General features: G+C 40.0%; 1 protein-coding gene across 1 annotated transcript in view; it reads left to right on the top strand.

The window, feature by feature from the left end:
* Positions 1–20,434, top strand: part of cacna1db (calcium channel, voltage-dependent, L type, alpha 1D subunit, b) — a 114,464-nt gene that overhangs the window by 20,301 nt on the left and 73,729 nt on the right.

Below are 20,434 nucleotides of genomic sequence, written 5' to 3'. Positions count from 1 at the left end.
GATAAGCATTTATTGTGATGCTCCCTCAGGCGCTGTAAGTGCCCCTTTAACCTGGTGGATCGTGCACTCTGTCTGCAGGAGATTAAGTAGAAACCAGTTGCCTCAGTCTGTATGAATATCAGAACACTTGCTAACTTAAAGCCTCAGTTTGTATGGATACCAGACCACAGCTAACGTATAGCCTCAGTTTGTATGCATATCAGACCACAGCTAATGTAGGCCTACAGGCCTAGACTCAGGTTGTATGATTATTAGAACACTGGCTAACTTATAGCCCCAGGTTGAATGAATATGTCAACACTGGATGGGGAATCGGTCCCTACGGGAAAGATCGGTCCCCACGGCAGTGAGTAATATGTCAGGTCATAGACCCCACCAGGATAGAAATACAAACGCACACACACACACACACACACGGCCAACAAGACTTGCGTGGGCATGTCTGAGCGTTATGCAAGTGTTTGTGTTTTTTAAATGGAGCCCAGGGGCTTTAAAGGTTTTTTTAGGCCGTTGGGTAACAGATGCCCAGATGTCAGGAGGTCTGTTGGACAGACTGCTTAGCACCCAAAGGTCCAGGGACCACAGACCCCACAGGGAATGTGGGACACAAACACACACACACTCTCTCTCTCTCTCTCTCTCTCTCTCTCTCTCTCTCTCTCTCTTACTCTCTGTCTCACACAGTCACACACACACATTTTAAAGCTTTGTAGTCCAAAACCAATATTTTGTTCAGACATTAGCAGCGTTAAGCCTTGTCCTCCAGACCGAGGGACTCAAAACGCAGTATTCTTCCGGACTTGACCCAAATCCCTGTCTTCTGAGAAGCTCATTAGATTGGATTTCAATGAAAAGACGACGCAAAAAGAAAGTTTTACACACATTCAAGCCCAAAGTGAGGCACAGGTTAGTAAACCACACTCTACATGAACCAGCCAGGTGTTGTGTTTGATGTGAATAAGGGAAAAAAACATCTGTCTTAAAATACAAACTGAACTGTTTGGATGTTTACTTCAGCTTTTTTTTTTGTTTTGTTTAGAAAAAAAAATAAAGTAAGAAGACAAACACTTCATTATTCAATAACTCTGTAGTGCGGATGTATTTGTTGTTATTGTCGATTAGTTGTCTAATTAATCGCCAACTATTTTGATAATCGATTAATTGTTTTGAGTCATTTTTTAAGAAAAAAAAAAGTCTAAATTCTCTGATTCCAGCTTCTTAAATGTGAATATTTTCTGGTTTCTTTACTCCTCTATGACAGTAAACTGAATATCTTGAAGTTGTGGACAAAACAAGACATTTGAGGACGTCATCTTGGGCTTTGGGAAACACTAATCGACATTTTTCACCATTTTCTGACGTTTTATAGACCAAACAACTAATCGATGAATCAAGAAAATAATCAATAGATTAATCGACAATGAAAGTAATAGTTAGTTGCAGCCCTAATTTTCACTCAAATTGAGCTATAAGGATGTTTACTTCAACTTTTTTTAGTTTTCTTTAGAAATCGCAACAAATATTGAATAAAGTAAGAAGAAACACAAACATTGAAGATATCTGTTAAAAACAATGCTGCATAACTTCCCATCATTCAATCCTTCTGTAGATGTATGAGTTGTTACTGTCTGGATTGATTTTTGATTTACTGTCATGATTCATGACGCACCAGCGAACATGTTACAGTTCTGTTTCAAACCACAAACAAATTTATATTATTCAAACGAAACGGTTCAAAAATAATGGAAGTGGCAGTAGATTGAATGAGCAGGAAATGATGATGATGATGAGGAGGAGATTATCTGTTACAGCTAAGCAGGTTTATGGCTTGTGGGATGGATGAGAACTTAAATCTCTCTGAAGCGTGCAGCGGTTTTCTGCTTTACAGCAGGATGCTTGGCTGTGCAACTCAAGAACCAGAATTTAAAGTGAAACTGAACATATTTGAATTTGAAATATGAATTGAAATTTAAAATATTTTACTGTTCTATAAAAGCAAGGCTGGATTGATTTAGAGTCTTAACAGTGCCTACAGAGGGAATACAAAATTACTCTTCTCTTTTACGGTGCTATTTTAGCATTTCAAATGAACGGGTTTTCCCTCTATCACCATTATCTTATTCTCCTCTTTGGCTCAGTATAACACACTTGAGTTGTATGTTCCTGCGCTCATTTATATCTTTTACTGCTACCTACAATAAAATATTGCAGACCCATTATATTACTAGGCCAACCATTGAGCTCCAGACAGAAGGGCCGTCTTCTTCCCTCAGTCGATCACTACGTTCAGTTATTACTCCACTTATTGGCTCAACCTATGTAGTCATGGATGCAACTCAAGAGAAAGACTCTCTATGTTCCTTTGTATGTAGTGTTGTGGCTCTTGTATAACTTCTGAGTTTCTCCTGTTTGGAGTTTTGTTTTACGTCTCACCTTTCTGTTCCAAACAGTTTAAACGCTCTGTGATCGGCACTCCCTTGCTGTGCTATCGAGGTTGTAACGATGGCCAAACACCACCTGCTGCCTCTTCACATTCAAAGCTTTCAATCAGTGAAAGAGGCTTTTCTTGTAAAGAAGCAGCTTCACAAAACCTGTCACCAATAAGTTGCAACCTGATGTGATATACATAGATATTGTTCGGATTTTAAAAATCCTTATTTATAATTAATGGTTACCAGGATCATTGCAACGTCACTATGTCTATGTTGCAATACAATGATTAGACAGGCAATTATTTTGTTCCCAGATTCTGGTTGGGTTTAAAATAAGTACGTATACTAAGTAACAGAAGTACGGAAAACACGTCTCAAACATCACTAACGTAAGTTCTAAATAAAAACAAACACTTTGGGACACCGGTTTCCTGATTGAAAGTATCATGTATCATAAACAGTCCTTCTCCCTTCTTGTTCTACGTCACTGGCTCTGAGCGTAGTATATTTACGCAGATGCGTTTACATTGCAGTCAGTACAGACTACATGGTGTACACATGACACGCCAAAAGCAAGAAAGGCGTTCTTATTGCACGGATACGCCATTTAGTGCGACCGGGCTGGTCAAAAAGTTAGAAGAAGACACGTTTATCAAGCAAAGTGTAAGAGTAATCTTTAAGAGCAACTCAGGTGATGACATGATGAATCACATGTATGCTTAGCGTAGGAATAATGTAGAATTTACCTCAGATTTGTCATACTGTTCATAATTTTAAAAATAAATGAACACATTTTGTGATGTGAAGTGATGTTTTTCTGCAAAAATATGTAATTTTAATCAAGTTTGAATTTGTGTGACAGCTTAAATACCACTTGTTGCAATTTTCATTTGAAATTAAACACAATCTAATATATTTATAATGTATAGATAAATATAAATAGGAATGAAATAAAATGACTTTGGCTCAAATGGAAAAAGAAATAACAAGCTTCCTACGTATGGCTTCAGGTAACATATTATTCATCATGACCAATGATATTTTGTACAGTCACTCAAAGGATGCTACTGTGTGCTTCCTCCAGCCCATAAGTTGCCACGCATGTACTGTATATGTATTAGCTGTGTGTTCATATTCATCATGTTGCTCCTTCACCTCGTTTTACATACAGCACAGCTCGCTGCCGTGACAACTGTGGCCATGGAGACTTGTGGAGTATCCGAGGAGAAGGCTCTCGACAGGAGAGAGAAAAGAGAGGGACAGGAAATTGAGAAAAGAGCAGAGGACAGGAGAGCGGTCAAGAGAGGGCAGAGGAGCGCGAGGAGAACAAGGAGGAGATAATGAGAGTAAGAATAAAAGGGGACGACAGAAGGAGGGAGAAGAGGAGAGGTTAAGATTGTAGGTGACGGACGGATGAGAGAGGAGAATGAGGACAGGATAAGAGAGGGAAGGAGAGAAGGATGGGTGGAATTAGAGCAGGAGGGAAGGATGAAGAGGAGAGATGAATTATTTTATTTTATTTGCACACATAAAACTTCATAAAATTCAATCCAATAAATCCCAAATCCAATAAAATATAAATAAATAAGTAAATAAATAAATAAATAAATAAATAAAATAAGAAATGTGACAGGAGAGGTCAAGAAGCCGCACCACTCCCCTCAACATAAGAAAAAAAATGAAGAAAACAAATAAAACTAACATAATTAATTATTAAATCAAATATGTAAAAAAATACAGAGATGAATTTGCTTTTTCCTTTCTCTCATCCTCTGTTTTGAAGTAGACTTGCTGTTTATCTGTTATTAACATGTTTAAACTCACTCAGCTGCTAATTGAAGTCATGCTGTCTTGAGCAGCTTTGATCAGCAGCAGTAATGTGTGTGTGTGTGTGTGTGTGTATCATCACTTACAGACTGATGAAGCCGTGTCACCGTACACATGACTATTTACGTTTTACAGCGAGGCAGATCTCTGATGCCGCTGCGGTCGTCAGTCTTAATACCGACTCTGGATTAGTAAACTCTTGGTGGTCAGCCAGTACCGACTGTGTTTGTGGCCGTGCTCGCTGTTTTGACATCAGGATTATGAATATCCACGACTAAGAATAGACGCTAGCTAGAACCGTATATGGGCTTGATTGGAAAACCAGTAGAGAGAACAGGAAGGCACGGAGGCCGAACTCAGCCGCTTGAACCATCGATAGACGCTGACTGGACTGATGCTGCCACAGAGCGAGAAGAGATAGAAAGCATCAGTGTTAGTCATCATAATATAATCTGTTGAAGGGAAGCTCAACAGGTGAATACCGAGATAAATATAAAATATCAAACATGGATTTAAATATAAAACAATTTGTTATTTGTACGCTTGGTGCAAATTACAAAACCTGTATGTGTTTTCCTTTTCCTAACGTGCTAACGGTGCTAACAGTGCAAATAACGGCAACAGTGCTGATAGAGCTAACCAGCTAACAAATCTACATACGAGTACAAACAAAGTCACCTGAACTGTGTTAACCTGGGGGTAACTGAAGGGTGTAACTCTTCCGTGACGACGCCGTGGGTCGGGACGTCGTCATCAGCTGTAACTGCCGTACAAGCTCACTGCAAAGCAGCGGCGATAAGTTAGCCAGTGGGCACACAAACCGGGACACTAAAAGCATGCTTGGCCGGACCGGCTACGTAAACAAAGCACAGAGAAGCTCGGATTACTATACACAGACAGCATTCTCTGCTCAGGATGCCATTATTCCACTATATCTTTACATACCAAATAGTTGTTTGCTGCTGTAGCCTATTAATGCCCTGAATTTTAAATATAGCACCTTTAAATGTGTTTTCATAATCCCACAGCCTTCTTCTGTATGCCTCAAAAGATAAAATGATTGCCCGGGGGTGAAACTAACGTTTAAATTAGGTCGCAAATGGGGCTACGTTACCAGTTAATTTGTGAAATCAACCATAAACAAACTAAAAACTAAATTTAGAAAATGGATTAAAGCTTCAACGAGACAGCCTTTCTCATTTTTCTTTGGTTAGTGGCATGATGACACACTCAAAGGTGAACAAATAAGGAAAATATCAAGACATAGGTAGTTCTTTTTTTCTACAACAACAACAACAACAACAACAACAACAGAGTTGCATTCAACAACTTTGCACATCATTTTGACAGTTGCAGGGTCAACCTATGACTTGCACTGTAGTATATAGTATGTCAGCTTTGTTTTCAATAATATACCCACATAAAAAACATAGTTTTATTACAATGCACCAGTGTGACTTGATTCACCAGAGATCCAAATCTCCTGTTCTCTGATCACTCTTTAAATGTTTACATTTTTTAGTCTGATACATCAGAAAAACGTGCCCTCCGTAAACCTTAATGTCCTCTGCATGGTAGTGGTGGTGGTATAGTTAAAGAGTATTTGCTTCGTCCTGCTTTGGAAAAAGAGACCATATTTTGGCAAAAAAGTGAAAATGTATGGCATCTTATTTAGGTGGGATGTCACAATCTACAACAGATACAGTGTCTATTTTAGCAAATCTAATTGATCACAGCTGTGGTTTTAGCATTAGATAAGATGTTTATTTGCACAATTCACCTTCCTGTAATAAGAGACAGAATCTTTACCCAGCAGCCAACAACCGGACGTCCTATAAAAAGATGATGTTTTTCTCTTGAAAAGGTTCTCAAAGACATTTCATACAACCTTTGTGCAATAAGCAAAGAGTGATCCCTTTATTTAGTGCATATCACTGTAACCTTTCCTTGACCACGTCTTCTGTACAGGTTGAACTTTTGGTGACACTCTCCTGCCTGGGTTGTGCTCATCATGCTTGCTAGATTAAACTCTGATGGGAGTCTCTGAGTACCTCATGCTCAGTAGGTAATGAGTGAATAGATTAGGTTTGACTCAATTATATGTAAAATATACTGGATAATATATCACATTCAGCAGAAATATACACTGTGAATAGTGTATATTTCAACCATGCACACTAAATGGCAAGACTTATCAGCTTAATAATTAGCAAGTAGCAATTAAGTCAAACATGATATCACAGGACAGACCTCTATATCCGGAGATGAGAGAGATATAGAGAGAGAGAAAGAGAGAGAGGCAGACAGAGGAGCAGGGACGCCAAACGGGAGAGACATGAGGGAAGCAGACATGCTGTAGAAGAGAGGCGGGAGGCTGACAATACAAATCACATCTCTGCTGCTGTTCTACTGTGTGCTCCAGGACAAAGTAGGATTATTGACAGTCTTCCTTTCTTTTGGAAGAATTTTACAGAAGATAACATGTAGAAAGTGGCAAGTTAATAGACTGCTTGTAGATTCAACATCAATCCAAATGAGCACCAATGTTATGCAATTTACAAAAGCTTTGAAGACATAAGTTTGAATCTATCAATATCTTTCCAACTTTACCGAAGTTAGTTTTCCTGCAGTCATGCCTTTTTCCCTGAGAAAACACTCTTTTATTTTTTCGAAAAACTACGTACTGATCCATGTCCATCACCTTCAGTTACACAGCAGCACCGTGCTTTTTTTTCTCTCGTACACAGCCCCGTCCTCTCTTGCGCAACTTCCGGTTGCAGAATATGAAAAAACAGGCTTTTTTTTTCGTTTCTGTCTTCTAGTGATTTTATTTTTTGTATTTAAAAATAGAAAATGAAAATCAATCCGTTTTTTAAGTTTAGTTCATTCCTTTTTGACCCTGATAAAGAAAATCCCTGAAAAGACTAATCTTAGTCGCTTTGGTCTTAGTCGACTAAGATTTCTTTAGTTCATTTTGTCATTTTTTATGCTTTTTACATGCTGAATGACTTATTTCTAAGAAACTTATGAGTACATCTCTGGTAAACACGAGACTTAAAGTGGTGCTTTTGTGTGATTCTTTGTGGAGAAACTCAGTTTTACGGATCTGTCGGTTAAATCAACTAATTGATTAGTCGACAAAATGGAATGAGAGTTAGTCAACAAGAATTTCCTTTGTCGAGGACAGCACTACTTATTAATACGACCTTTCTTGTCTGTTGTTTGTGCAGGATCATTTAAGATTTTGTCTTTTTTTGACATCCTGCATAGTATTTTACCAAATTGTGTTTGAAAATGACTTGCAATCTTCAAATCTTCAAACTCTAAAGTGCAGCAGTAAATAGACAGAGGTGAGGTGAAGATATATAAGTCCCACTGAAGCATCCATAATATAACTGTGTCAGTTTTTCTCGTGAATATGAGCAGAGAGAGATGGACAGTCGAGCAAAGGAGACCTAATTCCAACAGCCCAGGATGTACTCTGTGATTGTGTGTATGAGTGTGTGTGTGTGTGTGTGTGCGATGATAATCCTTACTTTTTGAAATTGCGCATTTTCAGAGAAGCTTAGAATATTTTATGAATTTAGATGTGTGTAAAAGGGCTTTAGCATCACTTCCTGACTCGACAGCCTCGTAGAAGGCAGATGCTGCAGATTTAAGAAAAACACTCCATTAGTCTTCTTCTTGTAATAATAATGATAAGTGCACTAATGGTGGAGATGTTAGTGACTCTTGTTCGGCCTGTGGTCATGTTCTGGAGCAATCAGGATGGACATCCTCAGCCTCTCTGGCCCTCATTAATCTCATTAAGACCAATGGGAACACAAGCTAATAGAAGCTGATTAGCCTGCTTCTGGCCGCCTGCATGGCTGATTCACCTACATGCACTCGTTCACATACACACGGCCTCACAGACACTAGCTGACAGACTCTCATATGAGCATACACAGACATCCACAGAAATATATTCATGCAGAAACACTCTCAGGGTTTCTCCCAAATACAGACACAGAGAGAGGCAGAGCCAAGGTAGGCTACCGTTGTCACATCAACTTGATGGTACCGAGGTGAAAATAGAAGCCTCAACCTTCAGACTGTAACGTCGCTGCTTGACCATCAGAGCTGCTTTTTTGCCTCGTTGTGCCGAGTTATTACTCACACACCCGCAGCCGATTATGACACATTGAGTCAACCTGGTTGTTTTTTGTTTTTCACCCAATGTTGCTCTGATTAAAAGAACAGTGTGTAGCTTTTAGGGGATCTATTGGCAGAAATGGAATATAATATTAATAACTATGTTTTCTTTAGTCAAATGAAAATAAGAATCGTCGTGTTTTCGTTACCTTAGAATGAGCCGTTTGTATCTACATAGGGAGCGGGTCCTCTTCATGGAGCTGGACGCCATGTTTCTACAGTACAGCTCTAGTGTTCGCGTTTTCACGTTGGGCCACCGAAGTTCTCCAATACACTTGGCCCCTGGGAGAAGTTTCTGTTTATTGCAATCTGCAACATCACCACCAAATACACTGCACCTTTAATTACCAATATGTGAATATAGGAAGTCTGATATCAGTCACTCACTGAATTTATGAATATACTGTATGTCCTTTTACTGTGAGAAATAGTGTGTGTGCTCTTGGTTTTAGCGTGGCTTAAGGGATGGCAGTATCAGTCTGTTGGTTGGCTGGTTGGTTGGTTGGTTGGTTGGTTGGTTGGTCCACCACTTTGGTCCAGACTGAGATATCTGTTGGATGGATTGCTGTGAAATTTTGTAGATATTCATTGTGCCTTTGACATTCTCATCAGCCTCAGCTGTACTTTGCGTTTAGTTCTAATTACAAAATGTTAGCATGCTGAAATGTTAACCTAAGCTGGTGAACACTTGCTAAACATCAGCATTGCCATTGTGAGCATGTTAGTAGGCTGACGTAAGCATTGATCCCAAAGCAGCACTGTGGCTCACAGCCTCACAGAGCCATGATCGTGGCTGTAGTAGACTCTTGGTCTTGTTACAGTTTTCTTTCATAAAAGAGTTTAGATTTCTCCTGACGTCAGCAGAGGAGGAGCTGAAATAAATGACAAAATTCAAAAATCAAGATTAACAATATGTATAATATTTGTATTAAATGCAAAAATGTATATTGGCCAGTGTGTCAGTAGGCTTTGCAATTTTTCAGTAAAAAAAAAAGGTCACAATTGTCTGCCGAACTATACAATAAAATGTTGCACACGCTCAAGTGCAAATATGCAATGTGCGGGGCAGTGTAAAGGATTCACAGAGGACATGAAGGCTGAGGATATACAGAGGTCAGAGGCCAGAGGTCAACATCCTGGTGGCCTGAGGAAAGAAGCTTTTTCTACAGATGTGTAGAAGCTGGAATAAATAATCTATTGCTGGGTTGGTGAGGATCCTACATAATCCTACTCGCTCATTCTCCACCTTCTAGTCCTCCAGAGGAGGGAGAGTAGATCTCTGTAGAGCTCTACGGTCCTGAGCAGAGCACACATGACACCCTCTGTTCTTCTAATAGTTCATTTAAGCTGCTGTAGGACTTATTCATGCTCTGGAACCTAGTTCATGAGGTTTCTGATCATTTAGTTTGTGTTAATGCTTGTGTTGTAATGCAACATGTTTGCTGATCAATGTGGATGAATATAAATAAAGTTTTGTTTAAAAAACAACAACCAGTTCTTCCTGTTTACATCATGTGACTCAGGCTGACATCATCGCAGCTCTTGGTCACAGACAGAGCATTATGGGATGCTATTGTACCTGTTGGGTTGGGCGGGGCGGGGGATGACCGGGGTTAGACTGAACGCTCAATCACACACACACACACACACACACACACACACACACACTGAGCCACATGGCATTGAGTGTTATGTCAGCTTGTGTTATTGTCAGTGAGGGTAGTGACATCGAGTGACCCTGCATCTGCTGTGTGTGTGTGTGTTTGTGTGTGTGTGTGTGAAGCTCCCAGCCTTTCTCTCTGATCAATTTAAGTACACACACACGCACACACACACATACCAGCATACACACAGTTGAAGCAAGGGGGAATACAGTCACCTGGAAAACACAAAGCGAATCCGTTATATACAGTTCTGAAATCAGAGTGTGCATGATCGATCAGACAGAAAAGCAAATGTCAGTACAGCAGCCGTCTGCAGAACGTCACTTTTATTTAACAACTCTGTCCCCAACACCTCCTGTCACTCATTCTCGCACACACTCTCTCGGTGTGAGAGGGCGATACTAAAACGGGAGACTCCCGGGAAAATCGGGAGGGCTGGCAAGCATGGTTTCCACTGGTAGCGCTGTCAGCACCGTAAGCTGTGAGCCGCCGGCTTGCCATCGCCATGTTGAGAGCCGTGCAGAGGCAATAGAAATGCTCCCACTCTGGCATTTAGCATCTTGTGTATTCATTTTAATGTTGATCACAATACACTTTTCAAGGTCACCCTGGCATATATTTATGTGCTGTAGATGCTGATATTTTAAAATCTGATGTGGTGATTCATATGTGGTCACTGCTGCTGCTGCTGAGCTGCACAAAGAAGGAACTAATGCAGAGCAAAGTCAAATAGATTTCTGTAGCGGCAACAAACTACACAGCGGTGTGTCATTTTATGTATGTGTTTGTACATTTCTGTGTCTGCTTTAATGCATGACTGCCCTCCTCATTCTTCAGTGAATCGGTGGCTCAGCCTGCCTGACTCATGGTCCTGTTCAAGACACACTGACCTTGTTTTTGATTCAAGTATTCTTGTTAGTCTTAACCAGTCTTTGATTATAAGAGGAATACATAGAACCCAGCTGTGTAATGGCTCCAATAACAAATCTGGTGGATTTACGAAACACTCTGTATCGATTTGCAGTTTGTGGTCACAAACAAATCTTGTATAATTGTGAAATACAGGAAATCATGCTGCATAATTCATATGAAGGCTTCAGCACTCATCATCTGCTCATCATCGCAACAACTAAACCTTTTTAAGACATTTGCAATTGTTCTCTAAGAGGCTGTGCAACTCAGGAGGGACTGCAGCTGCTCTGGTTACTTAAAACAGTCTGTCACTTCTCACCGATCTGAAGAACAATGAGCTTTCTTTTTTTAAAGTAATAGTTTAACATTTTGGGAAATACTCTTGCTGAGAGTTACATGAGAAGACATTCATAAATATGAAGCTGCAGCCGGCTAGCTTAGCTTAGCAAAAAGACTAGAAACAGGAAAACAGATAGCTTGGCTCTGTCCAAAGATAAAGAAATCAGCCTCCCAGCACCTCTAAAGCTCACTAATTAACACATTATATCTTATTTCGCAATGCAAAAAAGTATAAAACATATATATTATAAATTAATCTAAATATGGCATGCAGAGAAATAGTTGTTTTGTGTTGCATATGTTACTTCTACTGCTTCTAGTAGGTGTTTACTTTTTCTTTTTCTATAGATTTTTATGGAAACAAACATTTTAATTCACTACATTGTTGTCCAAGCAACGCCTTTGTTGAGGTTTATTTCTGTTTTCCAAATGCCACATTACTGTTTTTTATATACTGTAGTATATCCATGGAAGAGATTAGAAAATCTAACCCTGAATCAGACAGATAAAATCCCCCTCAGATAATGAATTAGTTGTTCATGTGTGGTGGGACGGCGCAGACAATGAACTTGTTAGTATAACAGCAAAGATTCACACAACATAATGTGCTGCTTGGGTACAACTCACCACTGCTGCTACCAGTTTCTCTTATTGGAGAACACAGCATTATTGTCTTATCATTTTACAGTCTTATGCAGAGTGTACAATACAGTAACCACAAAACAACTGCAAAATGCAAAACAAGCCTGGGGAGGAATTTTTAACCATAACTCTGTGTCTGTATTTATAGCCAGATAGATGCATTTCTTATTGAGTTCACCAAGAGTTCACAAACAGATTATCAGTGAGCTGATGGACGATAAACTGTCATACTCTAATTCTTTAAACATCATTTACACTGATGGTCTGTCCCTCTATCGTTTTACTCTCCTTTCCTTCATTTCCTTCGCTTCTCTCTTTTTTGTAGTTTCATAATCTGTTCCTCATCCTTCTCCCTTCTTCTTTTTCTACTCCTCTACTCTATTTTTTGTCTCTGTGCTCTGCTGTGATTTAATCCTTTACTTCATCAAATGTAAATAGTTTAGTAATGAATGACATTATTTCTCCAATCCTGTGCAAACCTTACATTAAGCCAGTCTGCATGATCTCCTGATGATAGGTGTATGGTTCAGGTGTTATGTAGCAACTGATGATGTTGGAAAACTTGGTAGCAGAGCAGAAATCAAAGTATCCTCATACAACGGTTCATATGATATCTTACGTAAAGTTATTTAAAATTTTTTGTGCGTTTTCCTACGACTGTCCAGCAACACAAGTCGATTTCCGCTTATTTCATGCATACGGTCTTTTCAAAATAAACATCTGTCTGCACAGGAAATAACTTAGTTAGGTTTAGGAAAAGATCGTGGTTTGGGTTAAAATAACTGCGGGTGTGGTGTAACTTAAGTAATAAATTTACGTGACAAATAAATCAACGTTGACTTCTGGTTTCACACTGGGTACGGTCTCCGGTCTCCGGTGTTTTTTGACCCACCAATCCACCCCGACTTCCTCCTTACCCAACGTTTGTCAGTCTTTTTACGTCCTGGTTCACGATTACGTGGATTACATACAAATTGATTTTGTGGGATATATATACAATTTACAATGCATTACTTTTTGAAGGTGTAGCTACGAATGGTGTATGAGAACAGCCTGGAGAAATAGCCTGCGCTGTGTTGTGGCTCTTTAAGATTGCAGATTACTAACGTAGTAGGATCTCCTCACGCAGCATGCTCAGTTTTCACTACAAGACTTAAGTCTGGAAACAGCCCTCTGAGTTTTGATTCAGCTTGGCCCGATACACACCAATCCATCAGCGACTAACCTCCTCTCTAACAACTACATGTATCATGATAAAACCAGACATTTATTTATTCTGAAAATAACTTTGTTCGACAGTTTAATGTTGTTGTCGATGTTTCCAGAACGGCTGTCATGTTTTCCCGGATGGACCAGGGATGAAAAAGTAAAGTATGACTTAGTTTGCCAGTTTGTGGCTCATGTTGATGTCTGAGTGCAGGAAAGACGGTGTCATCTGTTGCACAGCTCAATCTCAAAAGTGGTAATTGTGGTTTAGCCGAGCTAATAGGTTGATCGATGAAGCCATGATGATAGAGAGGATAAATCTCTTCAAACTAACGGCACAGCTCTATCTGAGTGTTTTATAGTTATTGACTTTTCCTGACTGAAAACATGCTCCCCAGTCTCTGTGTATCCGAACACATCATGTAGGACATTTTGTCTGTCCCCTGTACAGAGACTGTGAGCTCTCTTGGCTACAGCAACCAACATTTCTTGTCCAGCTCCCAAAAGAGGATTTGGGAGCTTACAGGATGCACTGCTCCTCCTTAAATCAATTAAGCTGCTTCGTTTTGTGTGTGCCTGCCTGTGCCTGTGTTGTACTGTGGTTAGTACAAACATCTTATCGCCATGAAGGTAAAGTTCAAGGGAAAGGAGGACAAATGCACTTAATCCTCCTGCCGTCACTACAAACGCAGCCAGTGGCAATTAAAACATGGACGTAGAGTAGTTTTATTAAGGGACTTCATTTAGGCCTATACTATGGGATTACCACTCACTGCCGTGTTGTTAGCTGCTGAAGCCAGGAAATCCAAATTTGGGCATTGTGGGCGGAGCTTAATTGGAGGTGTAGTTGGTCAAGCATAAACAAAAACTGTGAGGAAAAGACCTTGTCAATCCGGGTAAACACCCACCCAAACCCTTTTGCGCCTTTAAAGGACCAGTGTGCAACATTTAGGTGGATCTATTGGCAGAAATGGAATATTATATTAATAAGTATGTTTTCATTAGTGTATAATCACCTGAAAATAAGAAACACCAAGCACCGCTCACCAGCCGGAGCACAGCCAATAGTAATGCTCAATAGAAACGCTCAGATTGGCCAAACTCTCCCGTCATGGGCTAGATTTTCTAAAGCCTGAAAACAGAACCATGAGGAGGTGCAGAAGTCTAGTTTTCTCTCAGAGCACTTGAACTACAATATTCTGAAAGGTTATTATGAAAGTTTTGCCCAATGATGCCAAAAACTACTGAAGCTTTAAAGGGTCTTTAAAACTGCTGTCTCCCCTTTTATGGTGTTGTTCAGATTTAAAGGCGTTTGCTGGCTTTTATAGATTTATAATGTATTATTTTGAAAATATTCAAGTCAAATGACTGAGCATTCACTGAGTGCATCAGTGAAAACTCCTATTTATCCGACCGGTTATATGCTGCACCAGAGGCAGTTGTCTTGAGTATCCCAACTTCAAGTCTCATTCTCTGCCCACTCATGAAACAAGCCTGATTTCCATGGCAACGCTGTCCCTATCACAGCTGTAGTGGTCTTTTGTTGGGCTTGAACACTTGAAACAAGAAGAGCTGGAACCTATAACTTCATTTATCCTTTTGGGGAGCAGTTTACATGATACAAAACCAAACACAGCAGCTCTCGAGATCTTCAGTATACCAGTACGGGCAGGTATTTCCCAGTGTCCTGTCTATAACAGAACAAAGGGTTGTCAAGAGAAGAGGGTTGACAGGGTTTGTCTCTCTCTGTTTACACCTCCCGGTCAGCACTCTAATTCTGTCACACAGCGCCACGTGTTACTCTAACACTCTTACACTCACTTACTATCCAGGAACCCCCCTGCGGATGTGAGAAATAACAGGGATTTAATATTTATTATGTAACATCATGCCACGTGTATTAAAGCTATCATGAGGTATGTAACAGGGCAGAGGGCAAAGACTTACTTTTCAACCTATACTTATTAAATCCACTCCTGTGACCTGCAGGGAGGAGGGGAGGGGAAGTTACATGAGCACAAAACTAAACGATGGGTTTAAAGGAACAGTGTATGCCATTTCAGGGGATCTACTTGAAGAAATGTGATATTCATAACTATGTTTTCATTAGTGTATAATCACCTAAGAACTGTGTTTTCGTTAGCTTAGAATGAGCCCTTCATATCTGGAGCAGGTCCTCTTCACGGAGTCCTCCATGTTGCACCGCCATGTTTAGCCCAGAACGGACAAACCAAACACTGGCTCTTATGTTTTTACGCTACAAAGCCACCGTAGTTCTCCAACACGCATTACCATGGTTTTGCACTCGCCGGCTCACATTAATGCAGTCTTGGAAAGAGAGGAGTGAGCAGAGGGGTACTCAGGTGGTTGGAATCTGCGACCTCACCATAGATGCCAAAAAATCCTACACACTGTACCTTTAAGTGTAAAATGAGTTTCTGATGGGTCTCCATTTCGTTTGCGGAATTAGATTATTTTGAAAATATAGTGTGTTCAAAAATAGTAGTTGAACGGTTCTTTCTACACCAGTTTATTTATTTTTTATTATATTGGAGCGAGCTGGCTCATTCTGTATCTGCTTCACAGTAAAGCCATAATCCAGTCCTTTCACTGGAGGGCTTTTAATGTCAAGGAAGGATGCGGCAGGAAGTGTTTTGTATTCATTAACAACATTGCACACATGTACCTGCCCTCTGAAGAAACTGCAGTCTGCTGCTCTTGTTCTCGCAGTATTTTGTCTCCATGATTCATTGTGTCACAGCATGCATTTTGGTTTAGTAGGTTGAAAATAAGAGTTTATCCTGCATTTGCATAGGCAGAGAAAACACAGGAATACAGTGGACACAGTGGAATATTTAGGAAAGGGCCTACTGATTGTAAATATGTGTAAAATTGAGCTCAGCATGGTCTACAGATTTTTAAACTTTCATGCAGCCCTTCATCACAAAGGACGTCTTAAAACACAGAGAATAAGCATCACTTGATCTAACTATTCAATAATCAGTCGCAAAATTCCCTAATAAAACACAATATGCCTCTATTACTTGTTACAAGTAAATGCTATATGCAGGGTAATGAAAGCAGTGTGTAAACTTGCAACTGACTGAATTCATTTCTCAAATGTCTTCATTTGTTTCTCTGTTGATTTTGTTTTTGAACACCTGACAGTTTTGTTAAGTGTTCGTGTAATTGCTTACTCTTCCATGTGCATTGTTTCTATTGTGTGTGTGATAATTCAGTAAGTATGGTCATGTGACCGCTCTATTTGTCGTCTCCATTGTCCTGCGGTAATCTCCATTCTTCAGACACAACCATGTTGATTATCAGCATTACCCCCGGGTCACAACCTGAATGCAAACACATACGCACACACTGTTTGTCAGCTGTTCACTAAACAGAGGAGTGGACATTTCAGACCTCTGTAAACATCAGGAGGATGGAGCAAGAATGTTGAATCGGATGGAGGCAGGTGTGTGTGTGTTCATGTGTGCTTCGGAGGCTCTTATCAGTGTTAAACAGCTCAGAGTCGAGGCGCTTGTTGACCTTAACGGGTCATCACCCCGCTACTGTAATGGCACACCACTCAACACACAACAGCTGAGTTGTTCATCTGAAGCATCTGGGCTATTCTTCAGTATGAAAGGACCATAGCAGTGATTTAACATATTTGGGTTAACTTACTGAAATAAGGAATATTTTTCATTACTGCTGAATATTTAGCATTTTATTTTATTTTTTATCTTTGAATGTGCTTTCCTACCTTCAAGGATGGTCTGTACAGTAGGAAAATCAAATTGCAGACTCTTGTTTGAATTGTGTAATTCATCACAGTGAGTTATAATTGCTCTTATAATTGTTTTGCAGTCAGTGCTTTATAAATCAGTTTTTAACTTTAACTGCATTGCTGCTGTTATACAGCCGTGAGGCAGTATTTAGCTCAGGAAAGGCGTGTGGATGACACGATAATGCACAAGGCAAAAGCGTGTAATAGGAGCACTCTTCTTGCTTCTGACTGCAATGTAATAACATCCGTGTAAATATGCTATGCTCAGAGCTAGTGACGTAGAATAAAAAGTGAGTAAGACTGCTTATGGTGGGCGGGAGACGAGTTAGATGGGTCCAACAAACACAGGACTTTCAGCCAGAAGACCGGTGATCGAGACCAGTGTTTTGTTTGGCAAGTTACGTTTGTGACGTTTTACGTACTTAAGTTACGCTGCTTCTGTACGTATTGTACTTAGTTTAGGTACGTATTTTGAGGCCAACCGTGACATGCCCCTTGCTGGTACTGCCCCTTCATACTGTACACGCCCCCCCAGAAATTTCCACCTCATGGTGGCGCTACATAGAAAGTCAGAGGATCACCAAAGTCAATAGGATTCATCCTCTGGGAAACATGAATGTCTGTACAAAGTCTCTGGACCAAAGTTGTGGACTGACATTGCCATCTCCAGCGCCACGCCCTAGCATGGTTAGAAATGCATGCACACTTGATGATCATTGTGATGGATTACACAACTCAAGCGAGTTTAAAGAGCCAATTGATTATTGTATTTTATGTAAATAAATGGAATCCAGTGGCTGCCTGAAAAAGAAAATGCATTCTTAAGGCAATGATAAATAGTCAGTTATGGATATTTGCGGTTATGGAGCGAAAACAAACAGGTGGTATCTGTGGTGTTTTTACAGAGGCTGCTGTTTAATTACACATCCTAGCTGTGGCTAAGTCACCATTATCAGGAGGTGTCTATAATCCCTGTGTGAAACTGCCTGTCTGGTTGGCTTGCTGCCTTTCAGGAGTGTGTGTACTACTGCAGGTCTCTTGCCGGCTCGTGTGGGTGTGAAGTCTGAGTGTGCGTTACTGTTGTCGTCAGTGTCTTTCAGTGGGTATGAATGTGTCTGTGTGAGTCTTTGTGTGCTCTGTCGGTGTTTGTGTCCTTTAAATCAACAAGAGAAGCGCTTAGCTTAATGGGCCTTAAAACCTGCCGACTCACTAACCCTTAGCATCGAGGGAGACAGAGAGAAAGAGAGAGGGAGTTTGTGTGGGAGAGACAGAGAGAGAGAAAGAGAGAGAACAATGATATACGTAGGAGAGTGGAAGGTGTTTCTGTGAGAGAGAAAGAAAGTGGAGGTGATCATGAAATAAACTGTAAGCTCAATAAATAGATGCATGTGGAAATGTCCAAATTCAGGGACCAGACACAGTGTTACCATGGAAACATGCTGATGATGCAGCAGGACATACAGTATGACTGAAGAGTTTTCATCTCTTGGTTTTTTTTTGGCCCTGAAATATATTTTTTGGCAAAATCGTTGTTGCTTAAGTGATCATTGCTTTGTTGTTTCTGCACTATGTTTCCCAGAGATCATCTGTCAATCAAACAGTGTCGGTAATACTGTGACATCTGTTCGTCCACTGTGATGTGTTACCATCACTGCTAATGTAAAATACCCGGTTCTTCCTTATATTCTATGCATCACTTCCTGTGCTATGTTTATGAGGAGAGTCACCGGAATGCATCGTAATGTGGTCCAAGGCATAACGGCTATAGTTTCATACAGGTCTTCTCCACCCACATCCCTCCATAAAAGGCCAGTGTTTGACATGATTCACAATGCTGCTGCTGGATGAAAACCTTGAGCTCTCAAAAGACATCTTATGAGTTTTATCTTTGCTTTCAAAATGAAGTTCTTGTTTGAGATTTGAATGTGTTCTTTCTGTAAATGCCAGAGTTTGACCCCAGTGGGCAACCTCCGGGTCTGAAAAGTGAAGACAATGCTGAAGTGTCTTAAACTTGCATTCTTTCTAATAGCCAGCAGGGGGCGACTCCTCTGGTTGCTAAAAGAAGTCTGATTGTATAGAAGTCTATGAGAAAATGAGCCTACTTCTCACTTGATTTATTACCTCAGTAAACATTGTAAACATGAGTTTATGGTCTCAACCGCTTGTTTCAAGTCTCAATACAGCATGATGTTCATTTAGTAAATTATGGTCCCATTTAGAGTCAAATAGACCATAAAGCAGGGGATGCTTTCGGGCGTGGCTACCTTGTGATTGACAGGACGCTACCATGGCGTTGTCCGGTCTGGGAGTTGTTTGTGTTTTCGTCTTCGTCTTAACCCTTTCACAGTGTGTTTTCAGTTCTTTATGACCTTTTTGGTCACTTAAAAAATGTCTTAGTCAGCATTCGGTTGCACTTAACTCACCCTCTCGTGTCACTTCTGGTTGCAATAGTCAAGATAGCGTTTGTGTCTTTCCAGATCAGTGAAAAACTATGACTTGACACATATCATACTGTATATCTTAAAGAGATATAAAGGAGTGCCTACCAACCCACAAACTGTGAAATAAGACATGTGATTCAACAAGCCATTCAGATTTGACTCCCCTCTGATAATCACTTTTTCAAACATCCATAAAGATCTACTGTACATTAGTTTGTAGTGAAAAACATGGTGGATGAAAACACATGTGACTAGCAAACGTGTGGTCTACCTTTTTATTAATAATTATTATTCATTTATTAGCAAATAAAATGGTTGCATATAGATGTTGTTGTTGAATCTCAGAAATCTGGACCAAACCTGGGACATGATGACACACATGTACAGCCAGACATTTACCCCACACACTCATGAGATTCACTTCCATCCTTGCATACATCTGGTCAATTCATCTCCCTTCGGTTTGTTCCCTCTCATGTCATTATTAAAAGTGGATTAATGAGTTCAGCCCTGCTTGCCATATCACTTAGCTTCATCGGGAGATACTAACTCATTCTACCCGGCTGCATTGGCTCACAAACAATTGTTTTATTTCATTTTTTTCCAGTATTCCTGTCAGCATGTCCTCTAGACGTGATGTGCAGAGAAAATCTCACAGGCGATATTTCTTGACGGTGCCATGCTTAAGTTTTATGTTAAATTTAGGTTTTTGCAACAGGATTGGATTAGCATTGAAACTGTGTGTCGTTATAAATAAATAACATGATTGCATTCTTTGTTGGAGACCTGAATTTACTGTAAGTCTGCGGAGGCAGTGGATCTGATCAAAGTCAAGTCAAAGTTACTTTTCTGTCTGCTTTGACAAATAAGAGAAACTGGTTGCCATGACAACTGTTGTAATAACCATGGAAAATATTTCCTTTGCTGTTTTGCTTTATACCTGTTTCATATTATTTGTCCCACAGTGAATTTCTTTGGTAAACTTTGGGTTAA

Source organism: Sebastes umbrosus, chromosome 6 (genome assembly GCF_015220745.1).
Source record: "Sebastes umbrosus isolate fSebUmb1 chromosome 6, fSebUmb1.pri, whole genome shotgun sequence".
In the NCBI taxonomy this organism is placed as follows: domain Eukaryota; kingdom Metazoa; phylum Chordata; class Actinopteri; order Perciformes; family Sebastidae; genus Sebastes; species Sebastes umbrosus.
The sequence above is the reverse complement of the archived record's forward strand: the minus strand, read 5'-3'. Positions and strand labels throughout refer to the sequence as shown.